The sequence below is a fragment of the Podarcis gaigeae genome (genome assembly GCF_964106915.1).
Source record: "Podarcis gaigeae genome assembly, chromosome: 10".
In the NCBI taxonomy this organism is placed as follows: domain Eukaryota; kingdom Metazoa; phylum Chordata; class Lepidosauria; order Squamata; family Lacertidae; genus Podarcis; species Podarcis gaigeae.
Window position 1 is genome coordinate 32,591,735 of NC_139686.1, and position 23,006 is coordinate 32,614,740.

At 41.8% G+C, this 23,006-nt stretch overlaps 1 protein-coding gene and 1 long non-coding RNA gene across 14 annotated transcripts in view; one reads left to right on the plus strand and one right to left on the minus strand.

Annotated features, from left to right (window-relative positions):
* The window catches only part of GRIN2B (glutamate ionotropic receptor NMDA type subunit 2B), a 287,257-nt gene that overhangs the window by 88,300 nt on the left and 175,951 nt on the right, over positions 1-23,006 (plus strand). The gene's annotated exons all lie outside the window — the stretch shown is intronic.
* The window catches only part of LOC310825388, a 57,364-nt gene that overhangs the window by 23,117 nt on the left and 11,241 nt on the right, over positions 1-23,006 (minus strand). For all 3 annotated transcript variants that reach the window (XR_014555252.1, XR_014555253.1, XR_014555254.1), the window contains exon 2: positions 15,663-15,752. This is a non-coding gene — a long non-coding RNA (uncharacterized lncRNA). The remainder of the gene's footprint in view (positions 1-15,662; positions 15,753-23,006) is intronic.

Consider the following 23,006-nt stretch of genomic DNA (forward strand, 5'->3'; position numbering starts at 1 on the left):
CAGCCCAAAACTCCAGACAAAAAAAAACTGATTTAAAAAATCAGTTTGTGATTTCAGCTGCTTCTTTCTACCACCTGTTGTATTGACTGCTAGGTCAAAGACTATGAGACTTCCACTGGCTTATGAGATGATCTGCTCAGGAGTTGGGAGACTTCCAGCTGAATTGAAAATCTCCTGCTGGGCATCTTCAGCATATCACCACTCATGGCTTTCCAAGAACCTGGATCCGTAATGTAGACAGACACGTGGCCCAGCAGGACACAGGGTGGTATTCAACTAAGTTTTACTCAGAGAAGGCCTATTGATATTAATGAACATAGTTTAGTCATGTTTATTAATTTCTACTCCAAGTAAAACTTAGTTGAATTCCACCACCAGAGCATACTGGTCTCAAAATATCAGCACTGTTTGTCAATTCACTATGCATCCTAATTGAAGGTGTTAATGTTGACATATAAAGTCCTAAATGACTTGGTCCCCAAATATCTGAAGGATTGCCTCCTCCCAAATCTATTTGCCTTGGTATTAACATCACCAGGGGAGGCCCAGTTGGTCGTGCCACCACCTGCTGTGGTTCAAGGAGTCCGCAGCACATGAGAGGGTCTTCTCTGTGGTGGGCCATAGGTTGTGGAATGAGTTTCCCTCCAAGTCAGGTCTTGTACTAGCACAATTAACTTTTCAGTGATTGATCAAGACACAGCTGTTTTCTCAGGCCTCTGGTTGAATGGGTGACTTCCTTCTTCCAGCACGGCTGTGTACCCGTTATGTGTTTCTGTTTTGTTATTCAGAAATTGGACGTCGTTGCTGTTTTATTTATTTCTGGACTTATTTTAATTATGGCATTTTTGTAACCTGCCCTGAGACTCTTTGGTGAAGAGTAGGCTATAACTAAAATCAGGTAAATAATAAGCAGAGGAGACGGATTGGCAGTCCTTGAGTGGGAGCAGAAACTGGTACAGGCCAGGAATCCAATTAAGAAATTTATTCAAGGGAAGTATAAAAAAGGGGAAATGGGGGAAACATTGAGTATGCACCATCAAAAGGAAAATAAAAAACACCAACTCAACCAGGAATATTAATCTATTTAGCCTTATACTAGGCAAACTCATGTAGCTTTTGTTGAGGGTTACTTTCACACACATTTGGTAATTTGTGGAGATGCTGGAAAGATGAGTGACAAAGTAAAGGAGCATGATGTTATGCTTTATGCTGCTTAATTGAGGTGATAGAAATTGATAGCTAGAAGAGCAATTGACCAATGGGAGGCATACAGGCAGGGGATGCTGGAGGAACAGGAAATAAATGCCAGCAATTGCCCCTAGAAGATGAGAATTAGGATGAAGATGGGCATGCTTTTCCTCGTATAGTAATGCAGAGTCAAAGAGATGTTGGTTAAGTAGGTGACTGGCAGAACAATATGATATGGAGCCTGCTATTTCAGCCAACTATATGGAAAATTTAGAACGTTAGGCTTCACAGGTTCCAGGATTCTTGACAGTTGCATATTATGGAGCCTTTACATTGCCACAGCACTGCAAGACAGCTTTAGGGCTTTCTCAAATGAGGCATGCATATTGTCCAAGAGTAGCCTGCCATAGATGTATCATAGTACATACTCCAGGGAAATAATGTTGGATTTATTCCCTGATTAAAGGAGCCCAGAGGAAATTTCTTTTTTATTCACTTTGCCCTGAAACTATGTTGAATATAGGGTACAAACAGCAAAAGAGTAATGTTCAGGCTAGATGCCAGTTGGCATGACTTTCTTTACAGGGGACTTGGGCTTACTGAATTTGATGGAATTTGATAGACTATTAAATAAATAATCAAGGGTAGAATGTCCAGTTGCAAATCTAGCTGGAGAATTTGATCAAGTGAGACTTACTCTTCTACATACCTGTCCTTGTGAATGTAAATGATCACTCTTAATACTTTGTGTTGCCTGATAATTTTGATGAAAAATACTAGTAGGGGACAGGCTCCAAAAGAAGATGGAGGTGAAATAGCATATCTGCCACTAACATTTGTCAGAGGAAAACATGTCTTCTTTTAAATTAAGTAAGCCAAGCATACATAGTGTAGTAATGAAAACGCCAATTTCATGCTAATCTAGTATATACTTTGCCAAATGATTTATAAAATACTAGATTCATCATCAACACAGTCTTGCAGCACGGTAAAGAGTAACAATTTTATTATGGTATAATCTTTCTTTAATCCACAAAAGTTTATAACATGTTAAATGTGTTGGTCTTTAAAGTGCTACAAGAGTCACGTTTTTGCTGCAACAGACTAATATGGCCACTGTTTTAGAAGCTGTTAACGTGGAAGGTCTTTTAATGGCACAATGTATAGTTTCCTATAGCCCGCAAATACTTTTTCATGTTTAGAATGTAGCAAATGTACGCATTTTGTATTGTCACTTGGCATGACGTGCTCTTACGTTTTCCAGATGAAAAACTTCAGAAACAGAGGCAGGAAGCATGAAACAAACAAACACTTTGAAACACAAAGTTAGGTACCGAAGCAACATAGGGCTTGCCTACACTTCTGCTTGTCCTATGCCTAGAAGGCATGACTCTGAGCAGTTTTCTGCTAATCCCAGTGGTTCTCAAGCTTTTTGCTCTGGGACACACTTTCAGAATAAAAATAATGTTTTGCATTATTTAGAATGAAATTGTAAAATGGTGATTTTTATCTTCAATGTCTTAAATGTTTCCTCTGCTGCTGCTGAACCCACTTTGATTCAGTGAAGATAAGGGCATGTATAGATAGTTTTTATGTGTCCGTGTGAGCGCGCACACACTACTGTTGGATGGGGTAGTCAGGTGCCTCACACACTGATGTCCTTTGGAAGTGGCATTTGTGTTTAATTTTGTGTGTGTGTTTGTATTACAGTGGTACCTCGGATTACATACGCTTCAGGTTACAGACTCTGCTAACCCAGAAATAGTACCTCGGGTTAAGAACTTTGCTTCAGGATGAGAACAGAAATTGTGCTCCAGCGGTGCGGCAGCAGCAGGAGGCCCCATTAGCTAAAGTGGTGCTTCAGGTTAAGAACAGTTTCAGGTTAAGAACGGACCTCCGGAATGAATTAAGTACTTAACCTGAGGTACCACTGTATATGAATTGGTCAGGCCTCTTAATGTGGCTCTAAGTAATATCACTAAAGGCCATGGTGATGTTCACATGTGAAAAAGAAAATATTTGAGCTTGAAAATGGCTCTTAGCCAGTCAAAGACAGGATGGGTAGATCAAAGGTTGGGGAAGTGCAGCTCTCCTACACTTCCCCAGCAAAGCATTCAGAGTATAACAACCAAGACAACATTAACTAATATGGCTAAAGTGAACAAAAAAACAATTAAAAACACCCACACATTTGCTACAATATGGGACCCAGAATTGGAAAGCTAACATGAAACCCTACAGAACCGCAGCTTCAGTTAATATGATGGCCCAACGCTCAGACCTGGCCTCTTAAGGACATTGCGAATGGGGCAGCTGGGCAGGAGGAGAAACTAGTCTTGTCTCCGGCTCCCACAGTGCATTGTCATGGACTCTGACAGTGTGCCTGCACTATGTATTCTGTTGCATTGCACACCTGCCTGCCTGCCAAAACCTGTAGTCAATCTACAACTGGATCTGCACATACTGGGTCTGCAGCAGCAGACAGAGATTCCACACTTACCTTTCGCCCACTCTTTCCAGGCACAGGTCCATGCTTAAAAGCTTCATGTCTGAGCATTGTTGCTGTTGTTTTTGTCCTGGAGCAAAAACCTGCAAAAGCCCACTGCTTAGCACTAAAGCAGAGCAAATGTCAATTTGGGTTTTCTGTGGATTAAAGTTTGCTCCAATCAAACTTTAAATAGCAGCTGTTCATAGGGAACACTTTGGAGCCAAAAAAGGGGTGCTTGGACACAGAGCTTTAAAGCGCAAACCGTGCCTGGAATGAGCAGAGGAAAGGTAAATGTGGATAAGCCTTGAGTCTATAACCAAACCTAAATATGTGTGATTCACATATGTGCCTTCACTTCCCTCCTCTTCCTCTATTCTTTTCCCCATGTGAAATTACAGTTTGTAAGCTCCTCAGGGCAGGAAACCTATCCTATTGCCCTCTGTAAAGCACCATGCGCATGGATAGTACAATAATAAGAGCAGCCACTCTGATTGTGCTGGTCAATTATCCCTGGTGGACTAGGGATAGAGATGAAAGCTGTTTCCTGGTGCCTTCATTACATATCTTTAGGGCCTGGGAGAAAACGTTCTTATTCTCCCTGGCCTTGGGCTGATAAAACAATCTATGGCTTTTTAAATTGTGTGTGTGTGGAGGGGTATTGTTTTGTTTGTCATTGTAATAATAATAATAATAATAATAATAATAATAATAATAATAATAATAATTTTATTTATATCCCGCCCTCCCCAGCTGAAGCTGGGCTCAGGGCGGCTAACAACAATCAAAATAGTCCAACATTCTAAAAACATTCATTATAAAATTAATTAAAATCAAATTAAAATCAAATTAATGGCAACCATCAAGCAAAATTCTGTGCAGATTGCCAGAAGAGGGGGTCAGGCTGCGCCCTGACCAAAGGCCTGGTGGAACAGCTCTGTCTTGCAGGCCCTGCGGAAAGATGTCAGGTCCCGCAGGGCCCTAGTCTCTTGTGACAGAGCGTTCCACCAGATTGGAGCCGCGGCTGAGAAAGCCCTGTAGTATGCATTTCTGTGTTTTTATATTGCAAACCACCCTGTGAACTTTGAATGAAGAGTGAGTGGTATAGAAATTTAATAATAATAATAATAATAATAATAATAATAATAATAATAATATAATAATAATAATGCAGGCACTTGACTGTTGACTGACCAAGAGCAGATACTTGTGGTCAGTTAGCAGTTTTATGGCTACATGGTGCTGACTTCACTATCCCTACATCAAGCGTTACCAAATGACACCTGCCAGTAAAGGCCTGGAACCCAACCTCTCCCCCCCCCCCCATGCATGCCTGCATGCACTTGCCTTGGTTGCTTATTTGTGGTGGCAGCAATTTATTAACATTGCACCACCCCTGACTGCTGCTGTGGACCATAGTCTACTCCTTCCATCACTGTCACAGAATTGGAGAGAAAGATGGATGCACTCTGCCTTGTTGCAGAATTATCTCATGTTTTCAGGCTATTAAGTATCTGGCTGAGTTTATTCAGATACATAAAAGAACTGAGAGTCAGCGAAGGATACTATCACCTCTTTCATAAATATATAAGAAGTTTAAGTGGGGAATGTCAGAATGTTTTCCCTTGCTTCTTATCACCCACTGGATGCTTAAAAGTGATTGTTAAGGCTTCACTAAGCAGACATCCCGGCTTTATCAGCATTGTCTCCACTTAAAGCATCAAAGCATCCATCTGATGGGGGCTTTGGGGCACTGACACTAATGTAGCTGGAACCCCTCCCCCATTTTTGTTTCATCCTATATCCATGTGCCTCAGCTTCAGGATCTGTCCTTCCAGTGAGCACTTAGGGCTGATTAGCTTCAGAATGGAGAGGTTTGATCTTCTTGCAGTCCATGGGACTCTCAAGAGTCTCCTCCAGCACCATAATTTAAAAACATCAATTCTTCAGCAACCAGCCTTCTTTATGGTCCAGCTCTCACTTCCATACATCACTACTGGGAAAACCATAGGTTTAACTATACGGACCTTTGTCAGCAAGGTGATGGCTCTGCTTTTTAAGATTCTGTCTAGTATTGGAGATGCTCTCTAGCTGAGGCTCCAATACTTTGGCCACCTCATGAGAAGAGAAGACTCCCTGGAAAAGACCCTGATGTTGGGAAAGATTGAGGGCACAAGGAGAAGGGACGACAGAGGACAAAATGGTTGGCCAGTGTTCTTGAAGCTACTAACATGAGTTTGACCAAACTGCGGGAGGCAGTGGAAGACAGGAGTGCCTGGGGTCATGAAGAGTCGGACACGACTAAACGACTAAACAACAACATATCCATGTGCAAGACTATAGCTCTCCCAATCATGATTGAAGCCCACAGAGGAGCTACTGGGTGGCAGAAAAGGATAAGACTATAGAGCAGGAGTGAGGAACCTTTGCCCCCCCGACATTGTTGGAATCCAATCCTGTCAGTTTCAGTCAATACAACTAAGAGCCAAGGATGATGGGAGTTCTAATCAAGCAACATCTGGAGGGCAGTAGTTTCCCCATCCATAGAGTGGGGTATAGCAAATAGGGGTTGTAGCAAAAATGTCATGGAAAAGGTGGGTTTTGAGAGGAATTTTGAAAGAACTAAGGCAGGTGACATGTTTTAAGAGTCAGTGCCAAGTGTATAGGACAGCAAGGGACTAAGGGCAGAGTCTTTGGAGGGAGCAGGACACCTTCGGCTGTCAAACTGGAAGAATAAATATCAGTGGGATAATACCAAGAACTAAAAGCAGAGAGAGAGAGATGGGGGAGGCAAGGCCATGGAAAAACACCTCACTGGTTGCCCATTTGTTGTCACTGGAGCTGCCTCATCTTGCTTCTGCTGCTGGGAAGAAAAGTGCTTTATGGCTGAGTGCCTGACATGGAATATGGCACAACTTCTTTCTGTCTCAGACAACTGGCTGCTGGATGGTTCATTCCTCAACAGGAGGAAGGAGGGAGGAGGGAGGAGGGAGGAGGGAGGAGGTGGCAGTGATGGAGGCCAGTTGGTGGGGAAATAGCCCTGGATTAAATGATAGGCTACCCAACATTGTGCTTTATACTGAGTCAGACAATGGGTCTGTCCAGCTCTGTAGTATCTTCACTGACTGGCAGTGATTCTTCAGAGTTTCTGACAGGAGCCTCTCTCAGATGTGCCTGGAAATTCCAGGGAGTGAACCTAGGATCTCCTGCCTGCATAGCAGATGCTGTAGCACTGAACTACAGCCCTTCCCTACAGACACATATTCATTCCAAAAATGATGTGTTTGCAATTCCATGATCCTCTTTTTAATGCCCACCTATCTCCAGCAGAAGATCAGGGACTTGCAGGTGGGCAGAGTCAGGATTTCACTCTTCTTACCAACTGCCAGGAATATAAAAAGAAAGCAATGCAATAATGAGCCTCTTCTCAAGCTTAGCCTTCAGTGGCATTCAGTCTGACCAGTTTGATTGCCACTGTTCAATGCTAAGGACCCACAGGCCAGTTGTAGCTCCTAGGCTGCCCGTTGCTCACCTCAAACATAGGACTTCTTCCTTAGCCTTTTAAATTGACTTGGAATGAATGAAATGCAATTATTGGTGCTTGTGTGTCTAAACTGTGAAATATATCCATTATATATAAACATCATCATCATCATCTCTCTCTCTCTCTCTCTCTCTCTCTCTCTCTCTCTCTCTCTCTCTCAGTAACTTTAGCTAACCATGAATCTTGATTGGTTCAGGTTGTTTAAGTCCACACCACTTCTATTAAAAATGTCTTTCGAGCCTAGATTTGCTCACTAAGAGCATGTGGGAAAACATCTAATCTCACAATTGCTTATTTAGCCAGATTGACCAACGCTTTAAGAGCTGGGCTGCCGCTATTGCTAATAAGCATTATATGACATTTTCTTTTAAATATATGTGTTTCACACACACATTTATTAAATCAATTTGCACTATCCACAGCTGGTCAAGTAGATTAGATTCTTGATTGTGGAATAGGCAAACCTTTATTATAATCTAACAATCTAAATTAATTTAATTCAATATTTTCTTTGCCCCAAATCAGCATCAAATTGAAATTGAAACTCTAGAGTGTGAAATTGACTTATCCTGCTTTCTTAGATCCTCAAATCATTCATTGGTAACTGCAAGGCCATAGCTAAGTGGAAGAGCTTTGCATGCAGAAGGTTCCAAGTTCAATTTCTGCCATCCCTACCTGAAAAGTAGTTGTGCCATGAAAGGCCTCTACCTGACATCTCAGAGAGCTACTGGCACTTGAATCAGTGCTAGATATACTGTTGATCTGACCCAATAAAATGCAATGCCTTATGTGCAATTCACAATTGTTTTTCAAAGAGTCACTTACTTTCTTTGCCTCCCTCCCATTATTAGTTTGGAGGGAAAGGATTCTAGAATCTAAGAGAATTGACTACTGTTTGTCTCTAGAAACAATGGAAGAGTGTGCCCTTTAGGGTAAAGTCAAACTGTTGGAAGGTTATAGTGGCTGTAGAAACTAATATGGGAGAGATGTTTTAATGCAAGTGGGGCAGATGAAGGTGTCTGGTTTCGCAGCTACGTGTGCACCATGGTATTTCTTCTCTCTCTCTCCTCTTCCCAGCAGTCATTCCTCCTCTGGTCACTGCTGTGGATACATGACCTCTCTGTCTGTCTATACATCACCTAAAAATGGAAGATAGTGGGAAAATGATAGGCTTGTGTCTATAATAGTAAGTAATATCTACTAGCCAAAAGGATTACTGAGGAAGAAATAGAATATTTAAGTGGAATATTCTCACTATTAAACAAGTGTATTGTGGTATTTTTCATCTGCTGGGATTGAACTAGTCATCTGAGTAGTTTACTGTGAGCCATTGGCATGGAGGATGACTTTCCACAAGCTTCTTATCACAATCTGGCCAGTAATATGTGTTTGTGTGGGTGTTATTTGGGTAACTATTTCACTACATGCACATCCAAACCAGGCACAGAGGAAAATGGTTTGTCACCATGCAGTGTAGCCCTCCAGGTCAGCCATACTTTAAAATTCAGGATAGGAAGCAAGGCACAACAATGAGTTTTTGGTATGATAGACCCAAACTACTAAGAACTTGCAAAACAAAACCACCACCTTGGAAATTAATGAACTTCTACCATCTGTCCCAGATACAGTTTCTGAACTATCTTCTGGGTAGTCTTCATGTATAGGTCATAAAAGCAGTTCAGCCTTAACATTACAAAGAAGCCTATTCTTTAGCATAACATTTTATCTACTTAGAAAGTCCTTTCTCTTCTATTAAGGATGTTTTGTTGGATTTTCTGTTATTCTGAACAGCAGGTGACAGATGATTTCACTAACTGCTCTGTGGCTCCTTGTATTTTCCCCTAGGAAGCAGCTGATATTGACCACTGAATAAACTGATAGTTTGTAGTGTTACTGTATTTCTAGGAGGTGAGATCAGATAAACTAGATCAGTGTACTGTTGTTTGAATGAAAAGTCACTGAGGGAAATTATATATATAAATATATGGGTTAAAATGGTCAAGGTAGTCTGCAAAATATTGCCAATAAGAGAAACAAAATTGAACAAAAACAAAACAATTATTTAGACCGGTTAGTGGAATGTGTTTCTTCATGGTGAACAGTGCAATCCCGCAGAGAAAAATACATTCTGTTGGAACGTAAAGCTGTTTCAAAATAGGAATGGACAGTGCATGAGAAACTGCATTGCAGAGACCAACTGAGCCACAACCAAGGTGGGTGAGAGGTAGATAAGAGGAAACTGCAAGGTGAGCAAACTATAGATGCAGAAATATATGTGGAAAGGGCAAGTTGTAAAGAGAATCTGGTATGATCAAAGGGGGAAAGTTTCATTAAATGTAAAACCTGTGAGGCAATTTACAAAACAAAGGGAGACATGATTTTTTTCCTTTCTGTGCTCTGATGTGCTCCAAGCCATCTTTCTGTGCTCCAAGCCATCTTTGTCAAGGTTTCATATGCGAGTTATCATCTGAAGCTCCAGAAAGAGTTGGATGGGCTGGGAAAGTAAGATGAATGCAGGATGGGATGACAAGGAATAAAGAAGATATAAACTTAAGAGAGTCATTGTGTCCAGAGTGTAGTGCCCAGTTCTGGAAATCATTGACTCAGGAATCTCTCTAGTTCCACAAATGCCTTGCTGAATGTCACTGCATCAACTTTAGCAATGCACAGTTGAATACCTCAGCTGTGCACATAAGTTTATTTCTATCTACAACAACAACAACAACAACAACAACACACACACACACACACACACACACACGGGGAGAGAGAGAGAGAGAGAGAGAGAGAGAGAGAGAGAGAAACAAAAGATGTGACGGGAAGAACATGTCTAGTTTCTAAAAGGGCACCATATAATAAATACTGACAATCATGTGTAAGCTTTCTTTATATTGTCAGCAGCAAGATTTGACCTATGCACTTCAAGATATGAGGCAAGCTTATGCAATCTGACTTACAAATCTATCCCTTGCACCTTGGCCCAAATATGTAACAGTTCATGGTTTACCATGTATTCAGCAATATGCCTTGGTCACGAATGCACGTCTAATGCTCTGTAGGTCATAGCTTGTACCTCAGGATGAGTTATTACTTTTAAGGCTCCAGAATAGGCTGACAGCCATGGAAACTGAACCAGTGATTTTTCTTGAACTTCTTCCTTTTGAATTCACACTACTCTCTTCTCATACTTTCTCAAACTAGTTTATATTTTTCTATTAACTTGGTTTGAACACACTTGTGCTGTTTCCATCTTGTGACTATACACATGTTGAAGCCTAAAGGTAAAGGTACCCCTGCCCGTACGGACCAGTCTTGACAGACTCTGGGGTTGTGCGCCCATCTCACTTAAGAGGCCAGGGGCCAGCGCTGTCCGGAGACACTTCTGGGTCACGTGGCCAGCGTGACATCGCTGCTCTGGCGAGCCAGAGCCGCACACGGAAACGCCGTTTACCTTCCCGCTGGTAAGCGGTCCCTATTTATCTACTTGCACCCGGAGGTGCTTTCGAACTGCTAGGTTGGCAGGCGCTGGGACCGAGCAGCGGGAGCGCACCCCGCCGCAGGGATTCGAACCGCCGACCTTTCGATCGGCAAGTCCTAGGTGCTGAGGCTTTAACCCACAGCGCCACCTGCGTCCCTTCATGTTGAAGCCTAGGGGCTTCTAAAAACAGCTTGGCCTATAATATATTTATTATTATTATTTATTTATCTAACAAATTTATAGACTACTTTAAAAGTCATTGAGGTGGTGCATAAGACAAAAACAGAATAAAACACGAGTGCTAAAAATAGTAAAACAATTTCCATAAACTTAAAAAACAAAAAAACGTATTTACAAATTATAAAAATAGTAAAACAATCTATGCAGGTAATACAATTGGTATTCCATAAATAACTGGGTTACACCCCAGGGAAAGCTGCCTTAAATGAAAATATATTCAGTCAAGTATCTAATCATATCAGTAATGGCGCTAGGTGCCTAGGTATATATCAAATCATTCGAAAGGCTTGGAAAATATGTTCATAAAGTTGACTGAATAAGGATGCAATCCTATATATACTGTAGCAGGAACCCCCCCCCCCATCATTCAGTTTGTACAAACTTCACACACACTCACACTCACTCACTACATACGCTATGCTTCTGTTATAAATTCATAGAAAATCAACCATACATCGGATTTGCACTGTTCCACTTTTATTTTACTCCATGAAGGAAGGACTACAAAATGGGGAAGGTTTGATACAGGCCAGTCATAATCCCTTCACTATCCCAGCACATCCACAGGAGCCCTGCCCAGTTGCTATGCCAACTCTGATGGTCCTAGACAGAAGAAAATCAAGATCACAAAGAACTTCCATATGGGAGTGGATTCAGCATGGACTGGAACAAAGGGCAATGATCAGATCTTCCCTCAGGGGGCAGGAAATTGCGACTACCTTTTGTCTTCTGAAAATGACTCATGGGGAGGTGGGAGGGGGGAATCAGCCAGGTGACAGGACACTCAGGTTACCACCACAACTCCTCCCTCAACCCCTCCTTTCTGTAATGTGTGCATGATGTTTCTGGGGGTGGGCTTGACCTACAGGATGGGAATTTCAAAAGTTTTTATAAGGTCTCGCACACCATTTTTCTGTGTCTTTCCTCTCTCCTGCAAGTGAGGGGAATACCCTGTTGCAACAGTTCAATAAAGGCCAAGCCTACAGGCTGCTGTTTTGCTCCAAGTTATCCTGGTTGGTGTCTTTGTTTTTGTCCAAGGGAGCCCTCGGATTTTTCCGGTAACAATACTTTCTTGGGAATAATCCTCATTGAACTTAATAGAACTAACTTATGCATAGACATGAATAGGGTTACATTATAAATTAATCCAAACTGAAAATTAAAGATCTTAAAAACAGATCCGTTGAATCTGCCCTGGACCTGAATAGAATAGATCAGCTCCTGTAGCTGTAAATCTGAAGTCTGGTTCACACAAACAAGTGGCACAAGGTTTTTCTCTTCCTCACACCCTGCCTCTCCCTGTTCTGCCTGCCATTCTCTCCTTTTTACTATCTTAATTACTGTTTGCATAGTGCTTTGAAATTTCGAAGTGCTGTATAAATGCTAACATTTCTTTATTTCTGGCTCTTCTCTTTGCATATGCCTCTTTGTATTCCCTTCCCTTTGTGAATGTGCAGGTCTAAATTATTTATAAGCTTATAGAGTAATTACGGAAATGATTTAATTACTCAGTTAACACAGTTCTTTGTATCACAGGCTCAACCTGGGTGGCAATCTGCTTGCTGCAGAGTGTCATTGCAGAAGGGATTAAGTGGAGGAAAAGGGAGGAATGTGGGGAAGGGAAAAGGAACAACTGATAGCCCACCTCACCTGCGCTAACTTATCAGAAATGGCTTTTATAATATGAAGTGTCTTACGGTGATTATGTTGACGACACTGGAATGATTAATCAGATATTTGTTGCAGCTTAGGTTCCTATAGACAGCGGCCATTCTTTTGATTTCAGAGGTTGGAGAAGAGTGGCTGTTGTAGAATCACTCTCTATAAGATAGCCATTACTCACCAAAAAGGGTTTGAAGGTAAGGGGGAGAATCTGCCGTTACATTGGCACCTTGATCTAGTTTCCCTTTTGTTTGACAGTAAAGCAGAGACGTAGCATGGGGGGGGGGCAGCAGGGCTGTGGCCCCAGGTGCACAGGCAGGCGCACTGGTCTAGTGGGCAGGTGGATGGAGGGCAGCAGGCAAGGAGCCTGTTGGAGGCGGGCTCTGTTGAGGGCTGACTTAAGCATATCCGGCACCGTGGTGCAAAGATCCCTCCGGTGCCCCAGTGGCAACTCCAAAACAAGGGAGGGGGTGGTGGAAAATGTCCTCTGCCTCCCCCACTGCCCCAATCCCTGGCGTGGCGGCGGCGATCAAGCAGGAAAATGTGCTGGCGGACATGCTCTCCGGCGTCGGAGAAGCTGAAAAGGCAGCCTGGGAATGCTGCACACCACCTTTCGCCAGGAAGCAGGAGGAGGACAACGATCAGGAGCAGAGCTGTCTTTAGCAGATGCAGAGGCTTGGGAGGGAAGCTGCATACCCGCCAGCCAGCCATATAGTTGGTGGGGTTCAGCTGGCGGTCGTGCAGGGAAAGGGAGGCTGCCAGCAAAGTCGCATAGCTCCCCCACTAGCTAGGGCGCCCCTGAGACGCCGGCGCCCTGGTGCAACGAACCACTAACACCAATGGGAAAGACGGCTCTGGCTCTGTGCATGCCCTCCTGGTGCGCATTCCCACCCCAGCTGCCCAGTTCACCAAGAGGGTGCAACACTTGCCTGCCCTTGGCTCTGGCAACCCACACTACGCTGCTACAATAAAGGGCTTCTTTGGTGGGAAGGATTTGCCTTTTGGAGAGTGCATACTCCAGTAGCCTGGAAATGCATTCTTTTATCTGGATGTTGCTGGCATCTGTCTGTCCTGAGATACAACGGAAGAGTGCACCATTGGGGGTGAGGTCAAACCATTGGAGTGTTACAGCAGCACAGAGACCAATATGGGAGATGTTTTGTTGCAGCTAGGGCAAATGAAGGCATCCAGTTGTACTGCTGCAGATACACCATGGCATTTCTTCTTTCTGGATATAAGCAAGCATAATCTTAACATATCTTTGGCAGGATTGCTTGTTTAAATATCCTGCTTTTTTCACAAGAACCATGTATCGGAAACCACAATAATATCCAGGTCTCTGCCCACCAAATGCAAATCTATAAATCAGCTCTCCTACTGTTTGTCTAGTTTTGTATTGTTGCCCAAAGATGCGACTGGAACTTAACATTATAAGCTTTTTGCTAGCCTTTGCTGTTTCTCAGAATGATTATGACCAGATCAGAGTTGACACTCTACAGATGATGTAGTCCAAATTCCTGCCCCAAGACAGGATGTTTCTAAATATCCCTAAGTAGTGTCTATCCAAGGACAAAGATCTCACCACTTCACAAGATAGCTGGTTGCATTATTTTATCTAAATCTATTGCTTTGCTGTTTTCTGACATGGGACCAAGCCCCCTACTTCCTGTTGCTACCATGACAGTTTTCATTCCAAATGAACCAAATAATGGTCAGAGAAGGGTACTGCAGCTCATCTGTCCAGCTACACCAGGTGAACTGTGGAACCAGTAGATGCCTTATCTTATATAAACAACTAACTCAGATTTCATCCTCAGTCTAATTTGTCAAAGAGTAGCCATATGGACGTATGTTCCTTACCTTGCTCCTCCTTTACTTCATTCATTCATTTAGAATTTTGCCATTTGTCCAACCTTGGTAACATGCCTGCCTCTGGCCTGTGATCTGTGTTTGTTGTTCCAGATCTGACCTTACTACACACCCAATTCTGGCCTCTCAGTTGTTCTGGATCCTGACTTCAGCCTGACTTGGATAAAATACTAGCCTCTCACCCTTCCAACTACTGCCTGCAGGCCTTATTCTGTAGGATCCTGCCATGTTTAAAAACTGGTTTTTATATCATTGTTATTCTTATTAACGTTTCTATAACATTTTTGTAGGACTAATCATATTCAAAGTGGCATACAATAGAGGGACAAAAGCAACAGAATTAAAACACTACAAACATAGACACACAATGAATTATCCCACATTAAACATAAAAGCTGCAGTATTCATGTAAAACAACTGAAAATAGCAGAGTACTAAATATTCAAAATGGTGATTTTCATAGTCCATCTAAAAAGCTTCTCAGTTTCATTATGTTAGTACCCGCTCTTCTAAATGTTTGTTTTCCTGTTGTTTCTCTTCCAATTTTAAATTTTATTATTACTTATTTGCTTAACACTTTTTGTTAGTATCAATAACCTGCACTATACAAGGTCTGTATAAAAATGCAGAAGTGGAGATAACAGTGATTATATTTATCTGGAGACCATAGTATAGTTCTAACAGACCTTTGAGCCATCCTTTCCTTAGGTGAACTTAAAGGAATTGCAAGTTAGCATGATTTTACTGAAGAATTTTGTCTCTAAGCAATTTCATGAGAACATGTCATAGGTTATTTTGTCATTCTTTCCTGGACACAGGTTATTTTATAGGGTTTTTTCTGCTCTCAATACGGTAGTTTGTCAGTTTAATGCAGTTTAAGCAGTTGGATCTCTGTGTGCATGTTGCTCTGTCTCAGCAACAAGGAGGTGGCAAAGTGTCTAGCTTAGGTGCTGTCCTAGTAACCTGTGTTTGTGTGTGTGTGTGTGTGTGTGTGTGTGTGAAAAAGAGAGAGAGAGAGGACTAATTGTTTTTCATGTACAGTATGTCCACATTTAATAATTCTTGATCAGTGAAGCTGTTATGAACCCATATTGTGTCCACTGGCTCCTATTTCTAAAATAATGTACAATGCATTTTTTACTGTTTGAGCAGTGTTGATGTTTGGGCTTAGTCTGGGAACTTTGGTATCTGCTCACCTTAGTATCTTAGCAACATGATGGTGCCTCAAAGATGCCACAACACTCTCCCAGTGCTCCGTTGAAGAATGGAAATTTCTTTCTCTTTCCCTGCCAAGAGGAGACAGTAGTCTTACTTGTAGCTGGGTAAAGTACTAAATTGCAAACTAAAGAGGAAGAAATGATTATAGGGTAGGGTAAGACAGAGGAAGGAAATTGAGATGGTGGTCTTGACCCTGGCTTACCACCCAAAATGATTTCTGTTTTGATGATTGATATTAATAAGGAAATGAACCACATTCTGTATTGAAGAGGAAAAGTGTAGGAAGCTTTGAGACAGAAGCCATACTTGTTTGTATACCACTAAACACAACTTTGGATACATTGGCTAGTGAGCAACAACAGACTGAATTTCCCAACTATTTGTATCTTTGTGGGCAATCATGTTCTGTGGTATCTCTTCCAATCTGATGTATAGTAAATTGTAGTTCTGGCTAGCAGCTTCCAACTGCAGAGGAAAATCATCAAGAAATTAAGATTGCAACAAGCAGAATAGGTGTGAGGATCTGACACAATTTGGGAACAGTGCTAATGTATTGTAGCCATTTTCTATCTTCTCTCTGTCCCCCAAATTTGCATGACAACAGTATATTTGCCTGCATCCATGTCTGTTTGCCCGGATGTATGTCTGCAATGCTCAGAGGGTGGGAAGAAGCTGTTGCAATGTGTCTTATGCTACCAAAATGCCAGAAGCAAGCTGGCGGCTCCCTCTGTGCAGCAGCTATAAAATATAGACACGCTCTTGAATAATACATTGGCATTTTATTAACTAGCAGTAGCATGAGCTTTAGTTAGTTATTCTCTCTTTTCTGTTCCTCTAGTTCATGCTAGCGGGAGAGATATATCTTAAATTATTGCTAATAACCAATGTTGAAGGGGCCATATGCAGCAAAGGGCAAGGCTGTGAAGATGTTGTTCAGCTGCATTTCTCAGGCAGCACCACTAATCACTGTCATCTAGGATATGTAGTTTCTGTAATTTGAAAAATACACTGAGTCCAGAAGGATGGTTTTTCTAAAATTAAAAGTAACTTCTGAAACAAATCAAACAAATCTACTCGAGATAGTTCAATGAATAGATCTCATCCTTCTGTCTGTAACTAAACATGTGCAGAATAGGATACTCTGTTGTTTTCCTAGAACATGTTGTTCCTTCAGTTCTTAACATGGAAAGCATTTTCATCATTTCAGGATAGCAACTATACGTAGAATTATCTTCAGTCTTTTCTTCAAACTTCCTTGTTTTATTTTGGTTCACAATAAACCCATGCATTGCAATGCTGATTCTTATATCCAGAGTTCTATACTGTAATAATAATAATAATAATAATAATAATAATAATAATAATAATAATAATAATTGCCAGGACAATTTAAGATGTGAGACTTCTACAAATGATTCACATTAAATTTACAGAAATTTGCTTGATTTGTCTCTCCCTCTCTTTTCTTGTTGCCTCTTTTACTTCTTCCCACAACTGGGATTCTCTTTCCATTGTTGCCTATCTAAAAATTCCTTAAAATATAATCTTTTATCTTGTTTCCCCCCCCCAATACTCCCCCCGATTTATCATTATAAAATGAAAAAAATTAAAAGGTTTATCAGCTTGAAGTGCTTTATAAATTACCCATTTGTACATCCTTAGCTCCCCTTCTGTTCCCCTGCCCTCTTGTACCTTGCTCATTTTTGTCCGCAAGCCTCTGAGCAGGGATGTGAAGTGCTCAGTTCTGTGAAGTGCTCAGTTTATTTTAAGCTTTATGCTGCTGCTGCTGCTGCTACTACTACTACAGTATTCATATGTTGCAAAGAGCTATTTAGAATAGAGTAGCCTCAAGGACAAAATTGCTTCAAAATCTAAAACAACAACAACCTGTAATGCATTAGGTCAATCAACACCCATATCTTACCTTAAAATATTCTGAATGCCCACATACATCAACTTGTATTGGAACTCTCAAAAAGAGCTAACTGTTTTCTAATATCATGCTACATATTTTTAAAGTTGCTTTTTAATAACACAAATTTATTATAGAGATATACACTTCACATTTCAAAAATATACTCGCATCATAAAAGTTTCATTTTCTTAAAATTTTAGTTTTTGAGTAGAGCCTAATATATGTACTAGGGACATATATTAACACACAGTGCGGGTGGCACTGTGGGTTAAACCATAGAGCCTAGGACTTGCCGATCAGAAGGTCGGAGGTTTGAATCCCCGCGACGGGGTGAGCTCCCGTTGCTCTGTCCCTGCTCCTGCCAACCTAGCAGTTTGAAAGCACGTCAAAGTGCAAGTAGATAAATAGGTACTGCTCCGGTGGGAAGGTAAACGGCGTTTCCGTGCGCTGCTCTGGTTCACCAGAAGCAGCTTAGTCATGCTGGCCACATGACCCGGAAGCTGTACGCCGGCTCCCTTGTCCAATAAAGCGAGATGAGCGCCGCAACCCCAGAGTCGGTCACGACTGGACCTAATGGTCAGGGGTCCCTTTACCTTTACCTAATATATGTACTAACCGCCATGAATGTCTATTTTATACTCTTTTAAAGTAGTTGAATGTGTAAGTTTTCAGGGCATTGAGGGATAAAGAGTCCAGTGGCACTAGGAGCAGTTGGTGTGATGGCTAAGCTACCATCCTCACCCAGCATTGCTGCAGTTCACCTGGATAGGGAAGTCTGTGCAGGCACAAGGGCAGAGCCAATCTCCTCCTTCTGCTGGTGCTCCTGCACAGCTCCACCTACCCTGTCCTGATAAGCTGCAATGGATGCTGGTGTTGGGTAGGTGGTTCTGCCCCATCACACCAGGTAGTCCTGACTAAAGGAGCAAATTCAAAAGGAAATGAATCACATAGAAAAACTGAAGGTTATAATACAGAAGAATCTAGAGGGTAGGTCAGTTCAGTAGTTGTACAATTATGGACATGCATATGCAAGGTCAGATGAGTATATGTTTGGATATGAAAAGTATAAACAATAAATATTTTCATTTGTCATTTCACTGAAGAAACCACCTGTAAGTTAGCAGGAAAAGAACTATTTATAGTTCTTGATACCAGTAGTGAATTTTTGGGAAATTCAGATGAATGACAGAAGTTCTAGGTTCTGTACATTCAGTGCAACTTTTGACAGATATAAGGTTTATAAGATTACTGAGTTTTACTGGATGTAAATCCATGAAATTGTTTCCAGACAGTTAAAGAGTAGCTAACAAAAGCAGCTGAATGGAACTGAATCTGTGAACCATTTCCCTGCAAGATTAGGTGCTGTATTGTTGTGGCAGAAAGGCTCACCTATTGCACAGTCAAAAAAATAAATAATCTGTGCTCAAATAGGAAAATAAATATTGGTAACCATGTTGGGCCATACATAATTCCATTTATTCATCTCTGTAAAATCAGTGATGGAGGAAACAAACCATAATCCACAGGAGCCAATTTTTTGAAAATGTTTGCATTATATACTCCAAGGAATCCAAGGATGGGTACGAACATTAATAAATATCAAGTACAGGCAGACGCAGGGGACGCAGGTGGCGCTGTGGGTAAAAGCCTCAGCGCCTAGGGCTTGCCGATCGAAAGGTCGGCGGTTCGAATCCCTGCGGCGGGGTGCGCTCCCGTCGTTTGGTCCCAGCGCCTGCCAACCTAGCAGTTTGAAAGCACCCCCGGGTGCAAGTAGATAAATAGGGACCGCTTACAAGTGGGAAGGTAAACGGCGTTTCCGTGTGCGGCTCTGGCTCGCCAGAGCAGCAATGTCACGCAGGCCACGTGACCCGGAAGTGTCTCAGGACAGCGCTGGCCCCCGGCCTCTTGAGTGAGATGGGCGCACAACCCTAGAGTCTGGCAAGACTGCTCTGTACGGGCAGGGGTACCTTTTTTACAGGCAGACAGGTAACAGTTGCTGGTGCTCTATCAAGGGCATAGGTGAGCAAATGAAACTGTTTGTAGCCCAAGTGCCTGTGTGAGTCCAGGAGATGTTTGGTCACTGAGATAACCTGTGGCTGCATCATTGTTGTTGTTGGCACCCGTCTATCACAGGAGACAGTAGAAGAGTGCACCTACAGCCATTGCCTTAGCTGCCTTGCCAGTATACTTGTCCAGCTCAGTGTTCATGGAACGATTGTTGGTTATGGTGGAACCCAGGTAGACATTTGGGTTCGTCTACCACCTCAAGCAGGTGGACCAGTGCTGACACATAGTGTGCTGGAATAAGGTGTACCAGATACAATGTATGTGTGTGTGACTGTGTCTCTCTCACACACAAAATCAATTCGCACACATAGAGGGAGATGTAGTAGGAAGCAGATTGTTCTGCATGTAGGGAAGTAATAATGCAAGAAGAGGAGCAGGGAATGACAGCAGCCATTTTAGGATCAGTTGTAGTGTTTTACTGTGTTAAGTAAAGTTTTATTTGTTCCACACTTCAGTCTCCCCTGCCATCATTTAATAAAGCTTGCAGCAGCAAGTCTTGCAGTCGCAGCCCCAGGGAGGTTCAGAGTGAAAGTTGGTGAGGGGGATAGAGGAAGCATCATGGGGCAGAGAAAGTAAGAGTAATGTTTAGTGTCATTCATGGGCTAAAGCAAACAGAGTTTTTAAGGCAATATTTGAATAATTAATTAATGACCAGAGGGACGAATCTTGCTCTCTGAGCAATAAAATATGCATTGTGTGAGTTTTAGCGAGCAGTCCTTCCTCCCCTCCTCTCTCCCTTTCCCTTGCTCCCACTTGGACCAGATGATTGATTTCAGCACCCACTCTACTTGCTTCTAGCACTGACACAGTTGTCTGTTGTGTCACTGAAATAATTTCTGATGCTGGAGATCGGTGACATTCTGTTCACTGTTGGAGTACTATAAACAGCTCTAGCTACCTCATCTCAAAACAAATACAGTAGGAAACTGGAAAAAGGTTCAGAAAAAGAAACTGTAATAACCATGGGTATGTAAGACTTCCATACAGGGAGAGGATGCCTTAGGACAGAAAACAGGCAGGAAAGGGGTAATAAAATAAAAGCATTTCTGTGTGGTTTTGAATAACAATGACAGTAGAAGAGCTGCTTATTCTGGTTAATGTAAGAACCAGAGAGAACCTACCGAAATTAATGCACATCAGATCTAAAACAAGAAAGGGGGTGTTTTGGTTCTGTGCACAGCTCACCAGTGGAACAGTGATTGAGCTGATAGCCAGTAATATAATCAGATTTAAAATGGGCTAGAGATATTTGTGAAAATCAGGAATATTAGTAGGAGCCAGCTAAAATACTCACAGCTGACATCTGTATGGTTCTATGCAGACAGGATCCCTCAGAAGCTCATAGTGAAAAATGAAGTATGCTATTAGTGTAGTTCTGAAGGACTAACTCACTGTTGGAGAAGACACATTGCATGTAGATGGTCCCAATTTCAAGCCCAGACCTCTCTAGTTAAAAGAATTGCAGTACAGTGGTACCTCGGGTTCAATGGCTTCAGGTTACATATGCTTCAGGTTACAGACTCTGCTAACCCAGAAATAGTACCTCGGGTTAAGAACTTTGCTTCAGGATGAGAACAGAAATCGTGCTCTGGCAGCGTGGCAGCAGCAGGAGGCCCCATTAGCTAAAGTGGTGCTTCAGGTTAAGAACAGTTTCAGGTTAAGAATGGACCTCCGGAACGAATTAAGTACTTAACTTGAGGTACCACTTTAGCTAATGGGGCCTCCCGCTGCTGCTGCGCGATTTCTGTTTTCATCCTGAAGCAAAGTTCTTAACCTGAGGTACTATTTCTGGGTTAGCGGAGCCTGTAACCTGAAGCGTCTGTAACCCAAGGTACCACTGTAGAATAGTTGGGAGATTCTGTTAGATTTTGGAAAGTCCTAGGCTTGGCTAAACTTGGCTAAAGAAACCTAATATTTACTCAATGGCCCCATTTAGACATAACCCAAAACTATAGCTTGTTTCAAAATCAAACCAGAGGCTCTTGCATTCCCTTGTGCCTTTTGTCTTCTCCCACATGATAGTGGAGGATATTAGAATCTTCTGCTTCTAATTCACAGGAAATCACCATCACTATTTCTTTCCAAATGCAAACTGTAGCTTGGTCAGAAATCAGGAGCCCACATCATGTTTCAATTATAGTTTTAGGGCAAATTATAATTTGGGCAAAATGGCAATCTATGGTTTACCTTAAGTAGAAGCAGAAGCTTCTAATCCTTTCCCTCTCAACTGCTCTCTATCCTCCAAGCTATAGTGCTGGAGGATATTGCACTGCAAGTCCCATGAGACCTAGTCAGCACGTCCAATGGTGAAATATGATGGGAGTTGTAATCTAACAATCTTCTTCTTCTTTGGCAATCACTCGTAGCCGAGTAAGATTGTCTTCCATAAACACGGTTTTAACAATGAGTCTGTATACCTTAATCAACAACAATAATAAACAATATAAACAATAAACAATAAAATATAAACAATAAACAACAACAATAAACAATATCTGGAGGTCCACAGGTTCTCCATTTGTGGTTTGAAGAGTTATCTGAATGTGACCAGCATAAGACATTTCCTTTATGTTTTCTTGCCTATTTCATTGTTAGCATTTTGTACAGATCCTTTTTAGAGGCAAGTCTCTGACCGTTGTTTTCATTGAGATAGGTGGTATTTATATTTTTGAATCCAGTTCTATAACTTACACATTCACTGTATTATTTCTACTGATTCTTTACATGGTTATTGGCAATATTTTGCTGATCAGTGATGAATGTGAGGGAACTGTTTCTGATAACTTCATTAAATGTCGCTGGTTCTCAATATCTGTCCACTCTATGGTCTCCTTGAATTCACTTGCTGAGAATTGTGTTAGTAAGAGAAACTGGGTGTTTGCTTCTTCTAACACTTCATTCAGTCCTCTTTGATTTCAGCGTACGTACTGCCCAGGGACTGACAAGCCAGAATAGCTTGCCCTTTGAGTGATAGAAAATGTGTGTAACATAGATTCCTGGACATAAACATTTCCCATGATAAAATGGACTAGAAAATCTGCAAGAAAGAAACCAGTTGGTACTACAATCTTTCACTGCATAATCCCATTTCCCCCCTCTTCTAGAAGTTCAACCATTTAACACCACAAATAGCCAGTTCTTTATGCTGTGGGGTGATTCAGAGTTGCCATGGCAATGAGGGCTGTCGTTCCAAATTAGGACATGTTCCTGCTGCTTTTTTTCTACATGAGCTTTCCTCTTGTCTTATCTCTCTCCTTTACTATTTTCTTTTTTTAAAAAATGATGCTATAGCTGAGAATGTTACCAATTTTTCCTCTCACCCCTTGAAAAGGACAATATT